This window comes from Macaca mulatta, chromosome 5 (genome assembly GCF_049350105.2).
Source record: "Macaca mulatta isolate MMU2019108-1 chromosome 5, T2T-MMU8v2.0, whole genome shotgun sequence".
Classification (NCBI taxonomy): Eukaryota; Metazoa; Chordata; class Mammalia; order Primates; family Cercopithecidae; genus Macaca; species Macaca mulatta.
Window position 1 is genome coordinate 168329062 of NC_133410.1, and position 14037 is coordinate 168343098.

The window sequence follows — 14037 nt, forward strand, 5'->3', positions numbered from 1 at the left end:
CAACCTCAGCCTCCCTAGTAGATAGGATTTCAGGCACAGGCATGCACTACCACACCCGGCAATTTTTTTTTTTTTTTTTTTGGTAGAGACATGGTCTCACTATGTTACCTAGGCTGGTCTCGAACCCCTGGGCTCAAGCGATCCTCCCACCTCTGCCTTTCAAAGTGCTGGGGTTACAGACATGCGTCTTCATGCCCGGCCTCTAAAAGTCATTCTTTTAATACAAATGCAGCATTAGTTTTCCCTCATAGAAATGTAAAAATCAAATCCTTCCTATAAAATTATCATTCTGCAGTATCTTCTCTATTTTTTTTCCCTCTTGCCATCAGAAAATATTTTGAAAAGTTAAGGGCTTTTTATCTTTATGGAATGTGAGCATAGAAGAAGCATTTCTAGTCAAAATACCTGACTTAACTGTTTTTTTTTTTTTTAAATATTTTCTTATGCTTTTAATTGTGTTGAAAGGATTACCAGTTTTCTAGTTTCTTGGTGCTGAGAAGAGATTTGCTAATTCAATATTGTCCTCAAAAAAACACAGTGAATAAAATTTTACTACAGAAAGGGATGCCAGTTATATATACACAATTTAAAATTTTTTCCTTTATGTTGAATTTCCTTAAGGGAAAAAGTAGTATTTATCTTCAGTCACTTCAGCACTTATAAAATATATGGCATAAAGTAATGTAAAAATTTGTTAAGCAAATGTTGTATGAAATGAATGACAAAAATGCCAGCATTCATTCCACAGGTTTTTAATACCAATTGTGCAAATAATTATTTAGTATATATGATGTTTAAGAGCTACATTGAATAATTTTTGTTCGATTCAAAGTATATGCATTTCTAGAGACAACAGCAGAGCGTACATGATTAGATTGCTTTAGTTCATAAAATAATGTCAAGAAAAAAATGGTGTGTCAAAGTAAATTTTAAGAAATTAAGAGAACAATCTTTAAAATTTAAAGATATATTTAGAGTGTCTTTAGGAAAGTCTGGCTTAATGTCCAACGTTTAGTGCACTGATCACGTGGACATGAATCTTTGATCTTCATTTTCTTTTTTTTTTTTTAATTTATTTATTATTATTATACTTTAAGTTGTAGGGTACATGTGCATAACGTGCAGGTTTGTTACATATGTATACTTGTGCCATGTTGCTGTGCTGCACCCATCAACTCGTCATTTACATCAGGTATAACTCCCAATGCAATCCCTCCCCCCTCCCCCCTCCCCATGATAGGCCCCGGTGTGTGATGTTCCCCTTCCTGAGTCCGAGTGATCTCATTGTTCAGTTCCCACCTATGAGTGAGAACATGCGGTGTTTGGTTTTCTGTTCTTGTGATAGTTTGCTAAGAATGATGGATTCCAGCTGCATCCAAGTCCCTACAAAGGACTCAAACTCATCCTTTTTTATGGCTGCATAGTATTCCATGGTGTATATGTGCCACATTTTCTTAATCCAATCTGTCACTGATGGACATTTGGGTTGATTCCAAGTCTTTGCTATTGTGAATAGTGCTGCAATAAACATACGTGTGCATGTGTCTTTATAGCAGCATAATTTGTAATCCTTTGGGTATATACCCAGTAATGGGATGGCTGGGTCATATGGTACATCTAGTTCTAGATCCTTGAGGAATCGCCATACTGTTTTCCATAATGGTTGAACTAGTTTACAATCCCACCAACAGTGTAAAAGTGTTCCTATTTCTCCACATCCTCTCCAGCACCTGTTGTTTCCTGACTTTTTAATGATTGCCATTCTAACTGGTGTGAGATGGTATCTCATGGTGGTTTTGATTTGCATTTCTCTGATGGCCAGTGATGATGAGCATTTTTTCATGTGTCTGTTGGCTGTATGAATGTCTTCTTTTGAGAAATGTCTGTTCATATCCTTTGCCCACTTTTTGATGGGGTTGTTTGTTTTTTTCTTGTAAATTTGTTTGAGTTCTTTGTAGGTTCTGGATATTAGCCCTTTGTCAGATGAGTAGATTGCAAAAATTTTCTCCCATTCTGTAGGTTGCCTGTTCACTCTGATGGTAGTGTCTTTTGCTGTGCAGAAGCTCTTTAGTTTAATGAGATCCCATTTGTCAATTTTGGCTTTTGCTGCTGTTGCTTTTGGTGTTTTAGACATGAAATCTTTGCCCATGCCTATGTCCTGAATGGTACTACCTAGGTTTTCCTCTAGGATTTTTATGGTATTAGGTCTAACATTTAAGTCTCTAATCCATCTTGAATTAATTTTCGTATAAGGAGTAAGGAAAGGATCCAGTTTCAGCTTTCTACTTATGGCTAGCCAATTTTCCCAGCACCATTTATTAAATAGGGAATCCTTTCCCCATTTCTTGTTTCTCTCAGGTTTGTCAAAGATCAAATGGCTGTAGATGTGTGGTATTATTTCTGAGGACTCTGTTCTGTTCCATTGGTCTATATCTCTGTTTTGGTACCAGTACCATGCTGTTTTGGTTACTGTAGCCTTGTAGTATAGTTTGAAGTCAGGTAGCGTGATGCCTCCAGCTTTGTTCTTTTGGCTTAGGATTGTCTTGGAGATGCGGGCTCTTTTTTGGTTCCATATGAACTTTAAAGCAGTTTTTTCCAATTCTGTGAAGAAACTCATTGGTAGCTTGATGGGGATGGCATTGAATCTATAAATTACCTTGGGCAGTATGGCCATTTTCACAATATTGATTCTTCCTATCCATGAGCATGGTATGTTCTTCCATTTGTTTGTGTCCTCTTTGATTTCACTGAGCAGTGGTTTGTAGTTCTCCTTGAAGAGGTCCTTTACATCCCTTGTAAGTTGGATTCCTAGGTATTTGATTCTCTTTGAAGCAATTGTGAATGGAAGTTCATTCCTGATTTGGCTCTCTGTTTGTCTGTTACTGGTGTATAAGAATGCTTGTGATTTTTGCACATTAATTTTGTATCCTGAGACTTTGCTGAAGTTGCTTATCAGCTTAAGGAGATTTTGGGCTGAGACAATGGGGTTTTCTAAATATACAATCATGTCATCTGCAAAGAGGGACAATTTGACTTCTTCTTTTCCTAACTGAATACCCTTGATTTCTTTCTCTTGCCTGATTGCCCTAGCCAGAACTTCCAACACTATGTTGAATAGGAGTGGTGAGAGAGGGCATCCCTGTCTTGTGCCAGTTTTCAAAGGGAATTTTTCCAGTTTTTGCCCGTTCAGTATGATATTGGCTGTGGGTTTGTCATAAATAGCTCTTATTATTTTGAGGTACGTTCCATCAATACCGAATTTATTGAGCGTTTTTAGCATGAAGGGCTGTTGAATTTTGTCAAAAGCCTTTTCTGCATCAATTGAGATAATCATGTGGTTCTTGTCTTTGGTTCTGTTTATATGCTGGATTATGTTTATTGATTTGCGAATGTTGAACCAGCCTTGCATCCCAGGGATGAAGCCCACTTGATCATGGTGGATAAGCTTTTTGATGTGTTGCTGAATCCGGTTTGCCAGTATTTTATTGAGGATTTTTGCATCGATGTTCATCAGGGATATTGGTCTAAAATTCTCTTTTTTTGTTGTGTCTCTGCCAGGCTTTGGTATCAGGATGATGTTGGCCTCATAAAATGAGTTAGGGAGGATTCCCTCTTTTTCTATTGATTGGAATAGTTTCAGAAGGAATGGTACCAACTCCTCTTTGTACCTCTGGTAGAATTCAGCTGTGAATCCATCTGGTCCTGGACTTTTTTTGGTTGGTAGGCTATTAATTGTTGCCTCAATTTCAGAGCCTGCTATTGGTCTATTCAGGGATTCAACTTCTTCCTGGTTTAGTCTTGGAAGAGTGTAAGTGTCCAGGAAATTATCCATTTCTTCTAGATTTTCCAGTTTATTTGCGTAGAGGTGTTTATAGTATTCTCTGATGGTAGTTTGTATTTCTGTGGGGTCGGTGGTGATATCCCCTTGATCATTTTTAATTGCGTCGATTTGATTCTTCTCTCTTTTCTTCTTTATTAGTCTGGCTAGTGGTCTGTCAATTTTGTTGATCTTTTCAAAAAACCAACTCCTGGATTCATTGATTTTTTGGAGGGTTTTTTGTCTTTCTATCTCCTTCAGTTCTGCTCTGATCTTAGTTATTTCTTGCCTTCTGCTAGCTTTCGAATGTGTTTGCTCTTGCTTCTCTAGTTCTTTTAATTGCGATGTTAGAGTGTCAATTTTACATCTTTCCTGCTTTCTCTTGTGGGCATTTAGTGCTATAAATTTCCCTCTACACACTGCTTTAAATGTGTCCCAGAGATTCTGGTATGTTGTATCTTTGTTCTCATTGGTTTCAAAGAACATCTTTATTTCTGCCTTCATTTCGTTATGTACCCAGTAGTCATTCAGGAGCAGGTTGTTCAGTTTCCATGTAGTTGAGCGGTTTTGATTGAGTTTCTTAGTCCTGAGTTCTAGTTTGATTGCACTGTGGTCTGAGAGACAGTTTGTTATAATTTCTGTTCTTGTACATTTGCTGAGGAGTGCTTTACTTCCAATTACGTGGTCAATTTTGGAGTAAGTATGATGTGGTGCTGAGAAGAATGTATATTCTGTTGATTTGGGGTGGAGAGTTCTATAGATGTCTATTAGGTCTGCTTGCTGCAGAGATGAGTTCAATTCCTGGATATCCTTGTTAACTTTCTGTCTCGTTGATCTGTCTAATGTTGACAGTGGAGTGTTGAAGTCTCCCATTATTATTGTATGGGAGTCTAAGTCTCTTTGTAAGTCTCTAAGGACTTGCTTTATGAATCTGGGTGCTCCTGTATTGGGTGCATATATATTTAGGATAGTTAGCTCTTCCTGTTGAATTGATCCCTTTACCATTATGTAATGGCCTTCTTTGTCTCTTTTGATCTTTGATGGTTTAAAGTCTGTTTTATCAGAGACTAGTATTGCAACCCCTGCTTTTTTTTGTTCTCCATTTGCTTGGTAAATCTTCCTCCATCCCTTTATTTTGAGCCTATGTATGTCTCTGCGTGTGAGATGGGTCTCCTGAATACAGCAGACTGATGGGTCTTGACTCTTTATCCAGTTTGCCAGTCTGTGTCTTTTAATTGGAGCATTTAGTCCATTTACATTTAAGGTTAATATTGTTATGTGTGAACTTGATCCTGCCATTATGATATTAACTGGTTATTTTGCTCATTAGTTGATGCAGTTTCTTCCTAGCCTCAATGGTCTTTACATTTTGGCATGTTTTTGCAATGGCTGGTACCGGTTGTTCCTTTCCATGTTTAGTGCTTCCTTCAGGATCTCTTGTAAGGCAGGCCTAGTGGTGACAAAATCTCTAAGCATTTGCTTATCTGTAAAGGATTTTATTTCTCCTTCACTTATGAAACTTAGTTTGGCTGGATATGAAATTCTGGGTTTAAAATTCTTTTCTTTAAGAGTGTTGAATATTGGCCCCCACTCTCTTCTGGCTTGGAGAGTTTCTGCCGAGAGATCTGCTGTTAGTCTGATGGGCTTCCCTTTGTGGGTAACCCGACCTTTCTCTCTGGCTGCCCTTAAGATTTTTTCCTTCATTTCAACTTTGGTGAATCTGGCAATTATGTGTCTTGGAGTTGCTCTTCTCGAGGAGTATCTTTGTGGCGTTCTCTGTATTTCCTGGATTTGAATGTTGGCCTGCCCTACTAGGTTGGGGAAGTTCTCCTGGATGATATCCTGAAGAGTGTTTTCCAACTTGGTTCCATTTTCCCCCTCACTTTCAGGCACCCCAATCAGACGTAGATTTGGTCTTTTTACATAATCCCATACTTCTTGCAGGCTTTGTTCGTTTCTTTTTCTTCTTTTTTCTTTTGGTTTCTCTTCTCGCTTCATTTCATTCATTTGATCCTCAATCGCTGATACTCTTTCTTCCAGTTGATCGAGTCGGTTACTGAAGCTTGTGCATTTGTCACGTATTTCTCGTGTCATGGTTTTCATCTCTTTCATTTCGTTTAGGACCTTCTCTGCATTAATTACTCTAGCCATCAATTCTTCCACTTTTTTTTCAAGATTTTTAGTTTCTTTGCGCTGGGTACGTAACTCCTCCTTTAGCTCTGAGAAATTTGATGGACTGAAGCCTTCTTCTCTCATCTCGTCAAAGTCATTCTCCGTCCAGCTTTGATCCGTTGCTGGCGATGAGCTGCGCTCCTTTGCCGGGGGAGATGCGCTCTTATTTTTTGAATTTCCAGCTTTTCTGCCCTGCTTTTTCCCCATCTTTGTGGTTTTATCTGCCTCTGGTCTTTGATGATGGTGATGTACTGATGGGGTTTTGGTGTAGGTGTCCTTCCTGTTTGATAGTTTTCCTTCTAACAGTCAGGACCCTCAGCTGTAGGTCTGTTGGAGATTGCTTGAGGTCCACTCCAGACCCTGTTTGCCTGGGTATCAGCAGCAGAGGCTGCAGAAGATAGAATATTTCTGAACAGCGAGTGTACCTGTCTGATTCTTGCTTTGGAAGCTTCCTCTCAGGGGTGTACTCCTCCCTGTGAGGTGTGGGGTGTCAGACTGCCCCTAGTGGGGGATGTCTCCCAGTTAGGCTACTCAGGGGTCAGGGACCCGCTTGAGCAGGGAGTCTGTCCCTTCTCAGATCTCAACCTCCGTGTTGGGAGATCCACTGCTCTCTTCAAAGCTGTCAGACAGAGTCGTTTGCGTCTGTGCAGAGGTGTCTGTGTGTCTTAGTTTACTGTGCCCTGTCCCCAGAGGTGGAGTCTACAGAGACAGGCAGGTTTCCTTGAGCTGCTGTGAGCTCCACCCAGTTCGAGCTTCCCAGCAGCTTTGTTTACCTACTTAAGCCTCAGCAATGGCGGGCGCCCCTCCCCCAGCCTCGCTGCTGCCTTGCCGGTAGATCACAGACTGCTGCGCTAGCAACGAGGGAGGCTCCGTGGGTGTGGGACCCTCCCGGCCAGGTGTGGGATATGATCTCCTGGTGTGCCTGTTTCCTAAAGCGCAGTATTGGGGTGGGAGTTACCCGATTTTCCAGGTGTTGTGTGTCTCAGTTCCCCTGGCTAGGAAAAGGGACTCCCTTCCCCCTTGCGCTTCCCAGGTGAGGCAATGCCTCGCCCTGCTTCAGCTCTCGCTGGTCGGGCTGCAGCAGCTGACCAGCTCCGATCGTCCGGCACTCCCCAGTGAGATGAACCCAGTACCTCAGTTGAAAATGCAGAAATCACCGGTCTTCTGTGTCGCTGGCGCTGGGAGTTGGAGACTGGAGCTGCTCCTATTCGGCCATCTTGCTCCGCCCCCCCGATCTTCATTTTCTTATAAACTTTTATTCCTTTGGTTGAACTTATTATATATATAATCTATGTATATTTATGTGTATATACCCACATATTATATATATAATATATTCATAAAATATGTATTTTTATAAGAGATGTATTGTTTGTACAAGAAAGATTAGTGCATTCTATTATACATTCCAGTGTCATCTTCAAGCTACTGCCAGGTAATAACTATGTAGTCTTATATTTAGTCAAACATTTTCCCATTTCCTTAATGGCAAAGGCCAAATGAAGTCAAGACTAAATAAACTGATTAATCCAGCAAGGAAAAGTATATTTAGGACTGAAGAAAGGCTTTGTTTGCTTTGAAATATGTCTCAGCACCCTAGTTTGGCAGGGGCCTTTATTAATCTACTTTATACCTCATATAAGGATACATTTGACCTTTTAAAAAACTGTTCTTACAGTATGAGATAGATGAGTTGTTGATGAGAGTTGACATGGGTACTGTGTGGATTACATAGGAATGAGAATATATGATTTACCTTATGTATTATTTTTTCAAATCATGAGCTTAAATAGTTTATTATTACTCGTGTTGGTTCTTTTTTTTTTTTTTTTTTTTTTTTTTTTTTTTTTTTTTAAATAGACGGAGTCTCGCTCTATCGCTAGGCTGAAGTGCAGTGGTGCGATCTTGGCTCACTGCAAGCTCCGTCTCACAGGTTCAAGCTATTCTCCTGCCTCAGCCTTCCAAGTAGCTGGGACTACAGGCGCACTACCATGCCCAGCTAATTTTTGTATTTTTAGTAGAGACTGGGTTTCACCATGTTGGCCAGGATGGTCTCAATTTCTTGACCTCGTTATCTACCTGCCTCAGCTTCCCAAAGAGCTGGGATTATAGCAGTGAGCCACCGTGCCTGGCCACTTGTAGGTTCTTAATGCACATTTTAAAAATAAGTGACAGAGTTCATTTTATACTCTTCAGATTCCCCAAAGGAGACACTCTGCATGATTAGATTATTGTCTAATACAAATAGAAACGGTGACACAGGTGTGGAGTAGTGCATTATTTTAAGAGGTGGCCTTTGGTAATGTTAGTACATATGAAACTGTCACTCTTCTTCCTCTTCTCCTAAAAAAAAAAAAAAAAAAAGCCACAGGGGTGAGCTTCCTTACTGGACAATGCTGTGTGCAAGTAAAGGCCAGGAGTAATCTGGATTCAAAATTCAGCATAAAACACTGTATTAGAATTGATCACTCCAGAGGCTATAAATACAAAATGTCTGACAAAGGCCCTGACAAATAAGAAATTTATCAGAAAACAAGCCAATTGTGGATCACATATAACAAGTCAGCAGCAAGCTTTGTTGAGCTGTCTTTTTCTGCTGAGTAGAGATAAGATTGATTGGCGCAACTTTAGGCAACCTCCCTTAAGCAGCAATAAGAACACAAAAAGTAGAGGCTGGAGGAGGGATAGTGTAGATATATAATTGGGGAGTTTCACAAGGAAATGAGGAAAAAATCAGCAAGAAATCTCTAGGGAAAGAGAATTAGCAGATGGCATGCCAAGTAAATACAAACTCCTGTCACTTATCACATTGACTGTGATTATCTCTGCCTTGCTTACCATAATTAGACATGGAAAGTGTTTTGCTTTTTTTTTTTTTTCTTCTGGAGAAAAGTTCCTGTTTTCCTAATATAGGGTATAAAAATAACTAGATTATATAGTTACTTGATTAACACTCTAAGCATTTTATTTCTAGTTCTTTTATGTGGGAATCTTCAATGGGGTTGTATTTGTAAACTGATCACACATTATAAACCAGTAAAAAAAAAAAAAAAAAACTACTTATTTGATCAATGTAGATAAAGCAGAATCATACATTGTGATTTTCTGATTGATTGGTAATAAAAAATGTTTGAGAAACAAAAGGAGACAACTAGAAAATACTTTAAAAAATATTGTTTTTTTAAGGACTCTATTCCAGAATATATTTTTATTTTTATTATTTAAATTATAAAAAGGAACTGAACAGAATTTGTGTGTGGCCAGAGGTCTTTGCCTGATTGCGTTTTCCCCTCTGGAGGAAGAATAATGTATGCATTCTAAAATTGTAATTCCATGAAGCAAGATGATCATCAAGGTGCATGAGTTAAATCAATATTTTAATTTTCAAATACATTATAAATGTCTAGAAAATATATGTTTAGGGGAATTATTTTTAAGACATATTTGCAAGGCGGTTTCAAAGATATATATCAGTGTTGTCACATAAATTGTTACATGAAAAATTGATGGTTGAAACTAGCCCAGACACTTCTTCCCATTAAATACAGTAGAAAAAAAATGGCAATTTTCTAAGTGTCTTGTGTTACTTTGTACAAATGCCAAGAAATACTGTGGTGTGGTGGATAACAGCATGAAACTGGGAATCTGATGGACCACAGGCCAAGTTACAGCTCAGCTACTTAACCACCCCCTGACCTCATGCATGCTATTTGTCTGCCCAAGTAGCCTCCACATTTTCTTTTTTCTTTTTTTTTTTTTTTTGTGTGTACGATATTTATTTTAAATGTTTGTTAAAACAGCACTGTTATTTCTCAGGACAAGAGCAAAGATCACCCCCTGAGAAGCTTGGGAACTATGTACAGAACTTTATAGAACAGAGGCAATACTTCAGCTTAAGCCTGTCTGCTGACTAGAGAATAGAATTCTGCGTGGACTCAAGGAACAAAAGGAAACTAGGCAGGGAGAGGGAAGAAAAGTGCCCATCTGAAACAAACTTCAGCTGCCATCAGGGCACATCTTGTGGTGGTCACAGATTGTAGGCTGTTTTTTGGAAGATTCGGGTTCAGCACAGGATTCCATTTGTCTATTCGGCTACACCCCTAGCTGAGGTGCCATGAGGTCAATCTCAAGTTCCCGGCCAGCCCAACTCCCGCAACAAAGCTTCCCAAATTTAGTATCAAGTTCCTCCGGAAGTCATTCCTATCAGTGGCAAAGCGGTAGACGCCCCGAAGCCAATCTCCCACGTTGTCCAGTATTTCGGGAGTTTCATTAGCCGAGCCAGCAGCGCTCACCGGGACCCCGCTGGAAGCCATAGTAGGCAGCTTCCCATGAAAAATGAGGCCAAATAATAGTCTCAGCCTTGTGAAGATTAAATGGGTTAAATCATGTAATATATTTAGCACAGTAGCTGGCACATGGTAGCTCTCAAATTGTAGTTATTATTTTACTATTAGTTCATTGAATCACAATAATTAGCAACAGTACTTGAAAGAGAACCTTGATATTTTAAAAATAAAAAAAGTTCAACGTTTTCTAGCTTGTCATTAAATATGTTCAAATAAGAAGTTTGCCATGCCAGGCACTCCACAATAGGCCCAGTATACCTCTCTGAACTTTTCTTCCATAGCTTACCACCCTCCCACCACCCTGCAGTTCTCTCTCCCAGTACAAATGACCCATTTTTGGCAAGCACACAGTCTTGTTTACTACCATAGCATTGCTTTGCTCGTGTTGTGTTCTTTGCTGAGAATGTTCTTTTCCAGGTTTTTGGAAGTTCATATTCTTACCAGTAAAATCTTGTACAAATCGAATTTTTAAATTCCCTATGGTGCGTCCCTCACTTCTCCATCTGTCATGATGAGGAAAAATACAAATCCTCCCTTCTTTGATCTGGAAAATTTAATCTATTTCTTTCTCCTGTGAAACTTAATTACGTGCTTGTCTTCCTTCTCCTATTTGATTGGAAGGCAAGAGTATACGTCTTATCCATCTGTTTACTTCCTCTCCAGCACAGCATTTTGCACAGAGGAGATGCTTTGTGAATACTTATAGAATGAATGAATATTGCATTCGTGATATATTTAACACTAGCAGCTATTAGCCAACACTGATAACTACTCATAACATGTTCAAGTAGTTCTTAAGAATAAGGAAAAATTTATTTGAATAATTATTATTGTGAATTTCATAAATATTCTAAATCACCTCAGTATGATCTGACCTTATTTGGAAATAAAAATTTGGAAATAAAAGCTTCGGGTTTATTTTTATATATAGATCTAAAATTTGAATATTTTTCTGTGCTGATTAAGTAGAATTTATCCTGGTCATTTAGATTCTGAACTTTTAATCAAAAATATTTGTTTGCCTGGATTATTGAGATAACTGCCATAATCTTCCATTTCTTGTGGTTTATGTCAATTACTGATCTTACTCAATTTTCTAATATTGTTTCTTTGTTAGACAACAAATTCCCTCACCCCAAAAACTCATTTTAGTGACAGTAATCAGATTGTGATGTGGCCTGAAAACAACACTGTTCCTCCTTCATGAACCAATGGCCCTGTGGGAGATTGAGAGAAACTCTGTACCAGCTTTGCTTGGTCAGTCTGGTTGCCATGTTTACTCAGTGCCCAGGAGCCTGGTCTCTTCTGATGCAAAATAATGATGATGATGAAAGTGTCTCATATACATTCAGTACTTTTTTATTCCTTTAAAATACATTATCATATTTGGTATAATAAATATAAAAAGTGACCTTTTTCTTCCTTTTTTAGTTTTTGATTTAACTATGAAGAATTTCTATCATTAGGAAATACAAAACACATGTAGAAATGTGAGGATATGACTACTTTTTGAGCCCATTTGCTGAGCAGTGTGCTAAATGTCAAGCTAATTTAATTTAATTTATTTCTTATCTTTTTAGGATCGTTAATGTCTTCATCTTGATGATGTTCTTCCTCTTTCCTCTGTATATGTCAGGCATGAATATATACATTTATTCACTGAGCGCCTATTTTGTGCCGTATACTATGTTAGATGCAAGTATTTTTATAAAGATTGTTTAAACAGTAAGATTTATTAATTTTTTATTGGTGTTATTTTTAATGTTAAATTACTATTTATTTTTTATTTGTTCAAGAATAAATTTTATTCATTCAAGAATCTCAAATGCCTTTTTCAACATTTTTGCTGCTATGCTGTTACAATTGAACAAGCTTAGTAAGGCAGAAGAAGATATAGTAGTATTAAATTACTTTAAAAAAAGTAAAAAAAATCCACTCAAAGAAAATTCAAGGGAAAATCCCAGGAAAATTGACCGGAATGAAAACTGTGAAAATAGCAGGATTATTCAAAAATGTAATTAGCCTAAATTATGTTATCACCCATTTTTCTGGATTACAGAAAAAAAAACTCCTAATAATTAATAGTTATTAACCATCTACTTGTACAAAGAGCTATAACATATTGACAACCTATTAAGAAATAAGATGAAAAATAATTATGGATGTAGACAACTAATTTGGAATAGATTTGGAGCAATGAAAGGAAAATGAGAGAATAGACAGTAGTTAGAGGGACAGAAAAGTCAAGGACTGGTTGTTAAGGGGAAGTCTTGCATATAATTGAAGTCAGAGGAAAGAGGAAGAACACCATAAAGATGAAGACATTAAAGATCCTAAAAAGATAAGAATTAAATTACATTAAAATAGCTCTTAAAAGTACGGGAAGAAAATAGCGTAGATGGGGGTATATTTTTCCTTTCCAGGATAGAGTATTTATTTGACCTGAAAAATACATGGGTTAAATGCTTTAGAAAAAAGAAAGGTACCAGTGCTATCACCTTAGTATTTGGAAGGCATTACTTACATTATCTGAGCTGGATAGGAAGTTCCGAGCAGCATACTTTTGACCTAAGTGAACTATCGAATTTGTGGTTGTTGTTTAGAGAACCTGGCAACCCACATGATGTGCTGGTCCTGGTGTTGTCTGGAATTCTAACTGAAAACACTGTTAGGATCTAAGAGAGAGAATGAAGGACAATAAAAATTGTGTGAAGGTTATGTTTTTTAGAAAGTGACCTAAAAGTCTTACCTCCATCTAAACAATTTCAGGTGTCTAAATTCTTGAAGGAGCCCATTTACTTTAGGGCTATTCAGTGCAAAGTCTTACATAAGACTAAATTCCATTAAAATATTTTTTAAAAGCAAAATCAACATTGTTTACAGTGGATTTGCTGGGTGATGTATTCAAATGCAAGACTCTGTCAAGTGTTTTTGCTACCATATGTACACCTATTAATTAACTCCTTGTAAATGTCTCCAGTATTCCCTTGGGTTTTCTGAAGTTAGGTGTTGAAGCATCACTTTTGTCACAAATCCTATTTCTCTCAACTTTTAATATGGAGTTTCTAGAGACCTAATAAATAGCCCCCCTTCTCTCTCATTCAAGTTGATAACCATTTCAGAGATAGATATGGGAATTAGGAAATAGGAATGAATATATAAATTTTATTACTGATGAAGCTGGTACTGAAGGTCATAACTTCTTGTGAGAGCCAAATGGGACTTGCTAATAGAGCCTTTCCAGATTAGACCAAGTTATCCACCCAGTTCCAGGCAGTGCTGAACAATGACAGGCCTCTTCTCCATGAAGAAGCTGAGCCACAGATATGGATCATGAAGAACAGAACATATACTCTCTTCAGGCAGGTGGACTTCAAGACAGAGAGGCAGGTCATGGCTAAGCTTGCTCAGTTTCCTTTCTCAGACTCATCTACATAAGTCATGCTGTCACCAAGGGAAAGGGTTAGTAAGGCCAGTAAAGTTTAGTTACTTTAATTGAATACTTTTCTCTTAAACCTGGTTGATGTGGGAAATATGCAGCCACCCTGACATCACAGGTGTATACTGCAGTGTTTTATATTAAAAAGAAAACATTATTGAAACATGTGAGACAACTTTGTAAAGATTCCTAGGGAACAAATCTGACTAGGGACCTAATAACTTATCTTTTTTTTTTTTTTTTTTTTTTTTTTTTTTTTTTTT

General features: G+C 37.9%; 1 pseudogene; it reads right to left on the reverse strand.

Annotated features, from left to right (window-relative positions):
* Positions 1–9919: 9919 nt before the first annotated feature.
* On the reverse strand, positions 9920–10308 carry LOC705156 (mitochondrial import receptor subunit TOM6 homolog pseudogene; annotated as a pseudogene).
* Between the last annotated feature and the right edge of the window lie 3729 nt (positions 10309–14037).